At 40.5% G+C, this 10,250-nt stretch overlaps 1 protein-coding gene across 1 annotated transcript in view; it reads right to left on the bottom strand.

Annotated features, from left to right (window-relative positions):
- Positions 1 to 9,729, bottom strand: part of LOC118111493 (probable G-protein coupled receptor 153) — a 34,939-nt gene extending 25,210 nt beyond the window's left edge. The window contains exon 1 of the mRNA XM_035160147.2: positions 9,217 to 9,729. The gene's annotated coding sequence lies outside the window, so the exon portion shown is untranslated. The remainder of the gene's footprint in view (positions 1 to 9,216) is intronic.
- Between the last annotated feature and the right edge of the window lie 521 nt (positions 9,730 to 10,250).

Consider the following 10,250-nt stretch of genomic DNA (forward strand, 5'->3'; position numbering starts at 1 on the left):
ATTAAATATGATTAGTGGATTGGATTACTATAAATTAGGGTTTGGCTTTGCATCACAAAGAGAATTGTCACTATTTGCAGCAACTGCTGTGCCACAGAATATGATTGACTGTTGGCTGTAAATATCTGACATTTACGTAAGAGCCTGCCTTCTTGTAGTACCTCCGACCCAAATGTGGGCAGGACTGTTTGAGTTTGTAGGTTTAATGTTCTCACAGAGACACTGATATTCTAAAGATCTGCACCTTATCTATAGTAACACTTGAGATGTCCAGGATCATAATAACCATGATGACATATCATCCTCTTAAGTCTCCCGGCTTAAAGCCAAGCAGCTCATTTTGTATATTGATACAACGGTCGCAGTAGCTTTTAGTGTGAAAAAGAACACACACTGTAAATACTGGCAGTCATAACTGAGAAGATTTTCTTCAGACTCCTAGTGATGCTACAGAGCACACACGGTAACATTTCTGCCTCTTTTCAAACCCTCATTAGCAACCCGTCAGAGAATATGCTCTGTTGTTCAACTCTCTTGGTTTTTGTTTTTTGACTGAACTTCCCAAGATCATATCTCATTATATTCCTTCTTCTCCCTGTTTTTCTCTTTACTTTCTCTCAGTAGAAGCAACATGTCAGCTGTCTTTACCAGAGGAAACCTTTGTTTAACGTAAACTGCCAGGATATTCAACAACTAATCCAGAAACAATGAAGGTAATGACAAATACGATGCTACACATTGTCAGAGCACTAAGGAGTAATTCATAGCAGTTGTAGTAGTAACGTTTGAGTACTGGTAGAAGTGGCATTAGTAGAAGTAGAAGTATTAGTGGTAGTAATAAGAATAGCATTAGTAGTAGTTGTAGGACTGGTTATATTTAAACCCTTGACTGATGGTCTTTGTAACCCTAGTGAATCTAACAGCTTGAGGCCCACAATCCCATGGGCCTCTAAGCCAAATCTGTCCTCTACACAGGGGAAATCAGCACCAACAATTACACACACGCTGTAAACACTTGTGCTCAAACATCAGGATATTGAATTTTAATAGAGTTGCACAAATTCATGGAGGTGTTGATACAAGGGAGATTGGAAAGTGGAAAAGTGCCCTGTCTTTTAATGATTACTCATTTTCCACTTCCCTGAGCTCACATGAACTGTTTATATCCCAACACAAAGAACTGCTTCAGAGCAAAGGTACCGTAAATAAATCATATTTTGACCTGATTAGATTTGGTATCAGCTGTGGTACAAAAAATGGCAAATAATAAAGCAATAAGAAGTTAAATAAAGACACTTGCTTAAGATGATCCAGTATTATAGATCAGATATGTTCCATGAGCAAAGCTGCAGAGCACATTACATAGAACCGAAATTACTCCTGGTCGCTCACCTGTATGTATGACAGTGCGTTCTAACCAGTGTTTTGTTTTTCAATTCACATAGTCAGCATTCACTTTTTTTTCTAGGCACAGAGTAAGTCTTCTCCTGATGAATAATTTATCACTTTGCACATTAGTCACATATTGAACTACTGAGAAAAAGGACAAATGGTTTTTCATTGTTCATCTCCAACGATAATCAGCTGAGATAAAGAGAGGAGGCGAGTGTGTCTGGACAGATTTTGGCAGGCGTAAAGATGGATTTACCCATCAAATCAAAGGCAGAGATGGATGAGATCAAAGCAGTAATTACACAGAAACCTGTTCCAAGAATTTGTCATGCCATATTTTAACCATCAGTGCCATGTTGCTCAGTGTGTTGGGTGTGGTGCACAGTGAACGCTGATGTACATGAGTGGTGCTGATCCACATCCCTCAGCTTCAAATTGGCAGGAGCTGGAGTAGAAGAAGGGGAGTGGACCTGTTTTATAAGCTCCCTGCCGACAGGTGTGATGCATGGGGTCTTTTATAGCCAGACCAGCCACTCATCCCCGGAGCTGTCAGAGGGGTAAATACTGCACCCTAGGAGGCAGAGCACAGTACTAGTGTTTAATATTACATCTCTGATGCTTACCCATGACAGTTTCTGTACTATGAAGGTCTACTCAGCAGGTATGCTTTTTGCAGCAGCACCCAGCACCACTTTTACACAGTTATAAACACTCAGGCTAGGGGCTGCCCAGTACTTACACAGCCCTCTAATGCTTTTATATGGGAAATGTCAGGGCGGTTATTCATTTCTCCATCTCACTTTAAAGCAATTATGAAAACACTAAGGTTACTGCACTGCTTTCAGATTTATAGATATTTAAATTCTATTTCTTGTCTGTCTTTTTTTTTTTTTAACTATGTTGACCGATCTCTAATATTACTGTTTGTTTATGTTCTTTAATCTTGGACATACTGTATGTATTCAGCAGCAAAACTTTAAATGAACAACCACTTTCTGGCCTCACTTATCTATGTAATCTCACTCCAAAATGTTTGTCAGATGATTGTTATGATGATCACAAGACTCTTAGTCTTCAATATTTTAGTCTTCAATGAAGGTGAAGGTCCGCGGCTTGAATCGCAGCTACACGACAAGAGGAGTAGAGGAAAACCTAGAAACACCTGGAGAAGATGCAGAGAACAGGAGATGAAGACAGATGGGCTGTCATGGCAACAACTTGACCGAAGGGCACAAGACCGGAGAGGATGGAGGGTGTGCGTGGACGGCCTATGTTAGGAAAAAGAAGTTTACATTTGTGTAGAATCACAGTACAGGTATAGTAAGGTCGCAAAACCTATTGCCTTTGAGGTGTGCCATAGCCTAAAGTGCACCTCACTAAACATGTATTGATGACAACTGTGATTGGTAGCATCGCATTTTCTCCTAGGCACAATTGAGTTGAGTGGAATCGAAGAAAGTTTCAGTAAAATTAACTGTTGTTTAATATTTATTGAACTGAAAGTCCACCATGATCTGCTCAGTTTCAGTCATCATTGTTTGAAATACACAAAGACACTCAACACAGCGACATACAACTTCATGGCCATCTACTGTGTGATTGCAGAGCGACGCAGACACACAAGAGCACGAGTATAAATACTCACATCAGCGTAGGCCACTTGAATATAGGTGACAGCGTAGGTCTGGGTCAATCATACGCAGACATATAAATCAGCCTTTACACCAGTGTAGCGTGAAAACTTAAAGCCTCCATTGCAAATACACTAAGATCATTGAGTAAAACATCCATCTTTTAACAATCAGTTGAAGAAGAAGAAAAAAATATTAGCATATTCATAAATACAGTCCTTTACAGAACCTGTAAACTATGTTGTTTTTCATCTTTACATAGAAAATCACTAAAGGCCACTAAGCAGTTTTTATTTACATGACAGCCAGATAGCTTACTGTGTTACCAAGATCAGCCCATTGGCAAACCACCATCACATTAGATAGTCTGCTTCACTGCACTGGAACCAGACTGCATCTCTTATTTCTATGTTGCATAGCAACTGCCTCAGTCTAGAAGAAAGCATTCAGTGGAAAAAAACATGAAAGTTCGCCTTATGAAGTTAGTTAGTGTGTGTATGCCGAGCTGTTTATCAGAGACAGAGTTATAGCTAAATATATATTTTTGACTTCATAAGGTTTTGACTTTACCTACAGGAATATGTATTTGTACAAAATGGTCTAGTTAAATGTATCACTACAGACAGACAGAAAAATGGGCTACCACATAATATTCATAAATGCAAAAAAGCCTATTCCATGAGTGAAAATGCAGGCTGTAATAAAAATAAATATGGCATTTAAACATAACTGTATCCCACACCGAGCCAGGAAGCCAGGAAGACTCAGAAGGCCACAGCAGGTCGACAAGGATAAATCCGGCCTAGTTTACCTGATTGTAAAGACAGAATACATTACAGAGGAAGACACCACCGTGCACCCCACAGCTTCAGCGACAGGTTATGTAGAGCAGAGCCCGGTGTGCCTCCGACAGTTTAATATTTACTCAGTATAATGAACTCCATAATCTGTGTCAAGTCTTCTTATGCGGTCTGTTAAATTTCATTGTGTGGTTGAAATGAAAAATTCACATCCTCTGTGCTCCAGTGGCTTGTCTCCAATAAAAGTACATTTATTTCTTTTAAAGTTGGTGAATTATTTAAGCGATTTCCTGGATAAAGTCAATTTAGAGGACTACTATATTACACTTTTCTGGTGTTTTTATTTAAGTGTTAATATCTATAAGTCTGGTTTTAAGAACTACAAAACATCAACAACAGGTCAGCTAGCCAATCAGAAGAGAGGCTCAAGCTGAGTGACACATAGCCAGGCCAACCACAGGTCATGATAAAAGCCCTCCACTATGGTCAACACTGCGATCTGGGACTGGGGGTCCTGGTGGGCTGTGCTGGGAGCGTGGCTGTTTCGTTGTGACATCACAAAGTTATGGACGTCCTGACGTCTCATTTTATGCCAGTTTGTGAATATGGGCTGTGTGCGTTTCTCCATCAATTGAGCACTTTAATACTCTTACAGTATTTATATTACACCAAGACCTGCTTTATAATCCCAAAAGCTGTGAAAAGCTCACTTCATACATTATAGGACCTTTAAGTCTAGTTGAGCAGCTACTGCAGTACCAGAAGATGGTGATAACAGTGTGAGGGCACATTGCATTTCCTGTGTCAACATTCCCCAGTCAGCAGTTTTACAGTAATGATATAATCGATGGAAATCTGAGTCAGAGGTAAAAGGTGTCTGATATTACTCCCTTGTTCACTTATTAATTATTCGATACCTATTCCCCATTTAACACTCTGGTTTCCAGTGGTTATGAATCATCACCATTCTGCGTCAGGTTGTGTAGTTTCACACAAGGGGGATTTCCATGAGAATCAAAGGCTCTGCTTTGTATTGGGGACTTGTATTAAGCTCCTTACAATTTATCAAAAAAATTTAGACTGAGAGTATAAATAATAATAATAATAAGTAAAATGGTTTTTGAAGTTTATTTATATCATCTTCATCACTTCACTCTCACCATTATGTGTAGTTATCTACACTTAACCAATAAAATCATAGTTTTTTCACCAACAGTCACCATTTGGATCCATCCATCCATAGAAGCCATGAATAAAACATATCTCGGACACAGTATGGTGTTTTTGGAGCAGGACGGCATTGAACCTGAGACCAGATGACAGCTTCCATTTCATGTAGGGTATAAAGACTTTCCCATAGTGAGTAACTCTCCTTAGTTGCTTTCATTGAGAAGTATCCACTTACTGCATATGAAACCGGACAACGCAAGCACTCCTACTCAAGGACCGAAACAACAACAATAACAGGTTGTGAGCAAATGCCCCCTCTGTTTAATCACAGCGTTTCACTAATGCACAGCAGGGAGGCACGGTGAGCTGGAGGCTGTGCTCTGCAACCAGGGGCCCAGATCTAGATTCAAGCCCCGGTGCCATCTCTGCTCCACTGAGGTCTCTAAACGGAACCAGTGAAACTCTATCAGCTCCGGTCGTCAGAAAATAGAAAGCTCTAGAGGTGGTCTGTGACCTTGACCTCTGATCTTCCGGTCAGGAGAGGTAAGCAGAGACGGCCTCTCCACTGAATCGATATCCTGCTGCTGTCGGTTCTCCATCAAACCGACAAATTGAATGCAATACAACCTCCTTGATCAATGTACCGATAGGTCCACTACTTCAACTCAATACCTTCGCCCAATAGCGCCAAATATAGAGCTACGTATATTTTACATATTCATGAATAGGATATTCTTCACAAAAATTTTTTTTTGTATCCTCTAAAGTAAGGTATTAAGGAAGGTGTAGTTTAAGTATTAATTCTGAAATGCATCTTTTCAACATTATTAAAAACCTTCAAACGAGATGAACTATGTTTGATAAGTTGTTATTGTTTTGAGTGCACTGGTATCAGATCGGTACTCACTGTCACACGATCGACACGGTAAAGTCCAGGTATCGGAAACGGTGTCAGGGAGGTGAAAAATGGCCTCAGATCATCTCTGCTTCAATCAGACTATCATTTGTCAATGGGAACGTGAGGAAAGCATCAATCAATCATGAATCAATCCAGGATGACAAGGATATGTGTCACACTGATGCTCTCTGATCCTAAAGATCAAAAACATCTGATTAAATATCACTGATTGATGCTCATCAGTTGCTATCTCTGGTATTGTGCAGAGGTACTCTGAGGATATCTCAAACTTCAGCTCTAATTGGCTTTTGCAGTGCAGTTTAATGGAGTCTGCCGGGCTCTTCTCTCCACAGTAAACAAGGAATGAATAACATAAAGACACCTTCAACGGGTAACTGGTTCCAGAGTGAAGCTGTTTTAAACCCACATCGTGGCTGATGAGAGCAGCTTCCAAACCAGCTGTAATTTGCTGGTCCAACTGAAAATGTAAAATGTTTAGAAAGTGTCCTTTATTTCCATAGGTCCTGTGAGGATGCATTACACAAACTAATATTGCAGCCAAGCTTGACACTATTTTCTTAAATAGAGTGCGGCAGTCATAAGAGAGCAGCTAGGTTCCAGCAATGATGTGCCATGTTTACAAGAGATGTTCTGATACCATTTTGACCATCCTGATACTGATTCCAATACCTGGACATCACTTGTCGGGTGATAGAGAGTACCCATCTGATACCAGTGCCTTCAAAACAATAACAACCTATCAAACATAGTTTAACAGCTGTTTGCTACTAACCCTGGTGGTGATTGGTGTAATTGTTGTGTGTCCTGGCTCAGGTTAAACCTTTTGAAAAACAAATACATACAGAGAATGGTGCCACAGAACTTCTTTTATTTTACAGTCGTAACTAAATAATGAACACAAATAAATAAAATCTATGAATACACAACAATTGCCTCCTTTAAATAGCTGCTAAGATGCAACCAGTTAAAAAAACATTAACTTCAAGGCTCCGCAAACTCTACAGTGGCTTTAAATGTTCCATTTAGCGGCAAAATCCCATATTTTCCACAACTGACAGGGTTTCGTTGTCCAGAACAATGAACTTGACAAGTTTGCTGATTATCTCTCTTGCTTTGTGGCTGTCTTTGTCGAATTCATAGATCGTTATATGAATGATTACCAGCAGTGCCGGTGCAGTCAGTGTGAGGAGGATGCCTCTGCACAATTGAACTAATAAGATAAAAGGTATTTAAGGGTCTGTTTGATGTACTGTAGCTGCAGCCCATTTTAATCACTTTTCTTAACTGAGTGGCCAGATTGTCCCAGAGCAAGTAGTTGATTTTTTTCCATCACAAGTGTAACCCTAGAGGCTCTCTTCCTGTTTATGTTAAGCTACCTCCAACTATGACTGTAGCTGGATCACTGGGCGCCATATGGCAGAGGGTTTAGTCTTCATCTCAGATACCGCCGGGATTTTTAATGTGGTGGGAAAACAGCATGAATTTAAAATTAGAAATTATATCGATTATTAAATTCAAACCGATGCATAAGGACTTAAAGCATCCAGATATTATTATAATTTTATTTTACTTACTATATATTGGTGTATGAGGGAAGGCATACTCTTTGTGCTGTGTGAAAAACAGAACAGTGTGAACTCGGCCTAACATGGTCACAAAATGACAGAGCCCCAACGTGTGACAAACAAAATGTCACATATGCCCCGTGAAACACTGAGATCTGTAGTGAGGCTTTGTGGTGTAGCTGCAACTGGCACATGTAGGCTGCAGCACTGTCTCTGAGCTGTGGATGTGATGATGATTGTACATGGCCACTTTTTCTGACTTGTGGCTATTTCTCTATCAGGAAAATCATATTGAAAAATAACATCTGAAAGAAAATAAAGATCAAACTGCCTCTTCATTCCCCATCTTTTGTCACGTGCATGAGATTTCTGTGAAAAGATGCTGTTGCGCGTGTGTTATACACAACAGACATTTAAAGTATATCTTCACTTTTATAACTGGTATCTAACTTCCTAAAGTAAAGACTTCAGTGTCAGGAAAGCTGTTGGGGATTGAGTGACACTGTAACTTCTTGATCATAAAAACCATTAAGTGCACCATGCACGCTGTAAAAATGGCACATAACAGAATGTTGAATTTATTTGACCTAGTTAAAATGTACACCCAATATCTTAAGTCCATCACTACAGTGCATTCAGCTGTACTGTGTCAATATGAAGATACTAATACTCAACTTAACTACTTTATAACATGACTGATGATGCAGATTTTTTAAATATTTTCATTCAGCTTCATATTGAAGTATGAAATCAACAAATCATGTGTGCATTTTTATATTCCAAATAATTAAATAAATGCTAATTCGCGTATATTCTTTGTAGTGTGTTTTATAAAGACATGATAGATCATCTTTTCTTTGGGTTTAGAATACTAGGATGCACATGGGATTTGCTCATTTTTCAAGTAGTGTTACTCTTTTTAGTTTGATATTTAAGTTGAAAATCAGCAAATCACATGAGATTATGTTTCAAATCAAAAGATGAGATCATCTTTCATATCTTAACAAAACAGCTATAAAGAATCCATGAAGTAAAGCATTAATAAAAACAGTGGTGGAGTTGTAAGGCTAAATGTGCACAACACATTTCTCAGATTGTTTGTATAGGATGTGTGATAAGATTTGTGATAACATGGATACTCCACGTTTTTACTAAAGTCAAAATCAGCCTAAGTACAATACTAGATCACTACTACAACTACAATGGTTAAAAATAGATTGTACAGGAAACACCTATTGTTTAAGAGAAAAAGAAGATAAGAAAATCCCTCTCTAGTGTTGTGTGCCATGTTTTGTGTTATTGTTTTATTCATTTAAAAAGCAATAAAGAACACTAGATTATTTGTTCCTGTTTGTGCTGTGTGTGTTTACTGTGTCTAATCTTGGTCATGTGCATTAATCTCATACCAGGCAGCTCTGAGTGTAGAAACCAGGTTTATTCTTCCTCCTGCACATTTCATCCTAAAGACCTCACTCTCAGTGAAGTTGGTGCATGTGCAGCCTCGAGCAGCTGGAATGGCACCTCTCACTTACAGGCCACTTGGTTATCAATGGACCAATCAAAAATGGGTCAGATTTGGCACAGGCATGTTTCATTTTAAGTGCACACGTTCACGTGCACGCTACTTCCCCCTGCTCGTGCTGCAGGAAACCCCCTGTTTGGACGAAGCCCTGTTGTATTTACGGCAGCATCAGAATGGGGGGGATCAGCAGTGAGGCTGATAATGGCTCTGATCTTACCTGCGTTAGTCTCCACACAGACCTCCAGGCTCCCGGTGGCGAATGGACACACTCACACCAGCCCAGGTCCGTTCTTTCCAAGTGTTTCCCAAAGGCTTTACATCCCCACACCGAGGCACCAAGTTAGAGCAGTGGGCTGCAGGAGATGAAGGATGTGGAACAGCACACTCCTCCTCTTCATCATCAGCTGTACTCCTCTCGTGTCTTCCTGCCCTCTTTTGTCTCACTGACGGGAAAACAAACCGAAGGAAGACAAATCATACACGTGTTGACCGGAAGTCTCTGCTTCTCCTCCACGCACCCTGCCTGAGAAAAGCGTGTGACTGTGGCTAAAAAGGCGGATTTTCTTCTTCTTCTTCTTCTTCTTCCTCCTCTTCTTCTCCTCTCTCTCTTATTCCCTCTGACACTGGCGGCGACGCGAGCGACGGACGAGGCATGACTCGCTGCGCGCGCTCCCGACAGCTCAGGGCTCGTGCGCGCGGCTCAGACCCGACTCTGCGTGGCCGTGGGAGAGAGAGAGAGAGAGAGAGAGAGAGAGAGAGAGAGAGAGAGAGAGAGAATGAGAGAGAGAGAGAGAGAGAGAGAGAAAGACAGAGAGAGAGGGAGTGAGAGAGAGAGAGAATGAGAGAGAGAATGTGTGAGAGGGAGAGAGAGAGAGAGAGAGAGAGAGAGAGAGAGAGAGAGAGAGAGAGTAGAGAGTGAAAGACAGAGAGGGGGAGTGAGAGGGGGAGTGAGAAAGAGAGTGAGTGAGTGAGTGAGAGCTAAAGAATGAGAGAAAGAGAGAGAGAGAGAGAGAGAAAGCGAGTGAGAGCAAGAAAGACAGAGAGAAAGAGAGAGTGAGAGAGAGGGAGTGAGAGAGAGAAAGAGAGAGAAAGCGAGAAAGACAGAGAGAGAGAGGGAGTGAGAGAGAGAGAGAGAGAGAGAGAGAGAGAGATGCAATGAGAAATAATTCATGAAAAAAGAAAAAAAGAGGTCGTTTTGACGAAGCTGCACCATGGATCTGAAAACAAAACAGGTCCTCTAACCTGTGAATG

The sequence above is a fragment of the Hippoglossus stenolepis genome, chromosome 6 (assembly GCF_022539355.2).
Source record: "Hippoglossus stenolepis isolate QCI-W04-F060 chromosome 6, HSTE1.2, whole genome shotgun sequence".
Classification (NCBI taxonomy): domain Eukaryota; kingdom Metazoa; phylum Chordata; class Actinopteri; order Pleuronectiformes; family Pleuronectidae; genus Hippoglossus; species Hippoglossus stenolepis.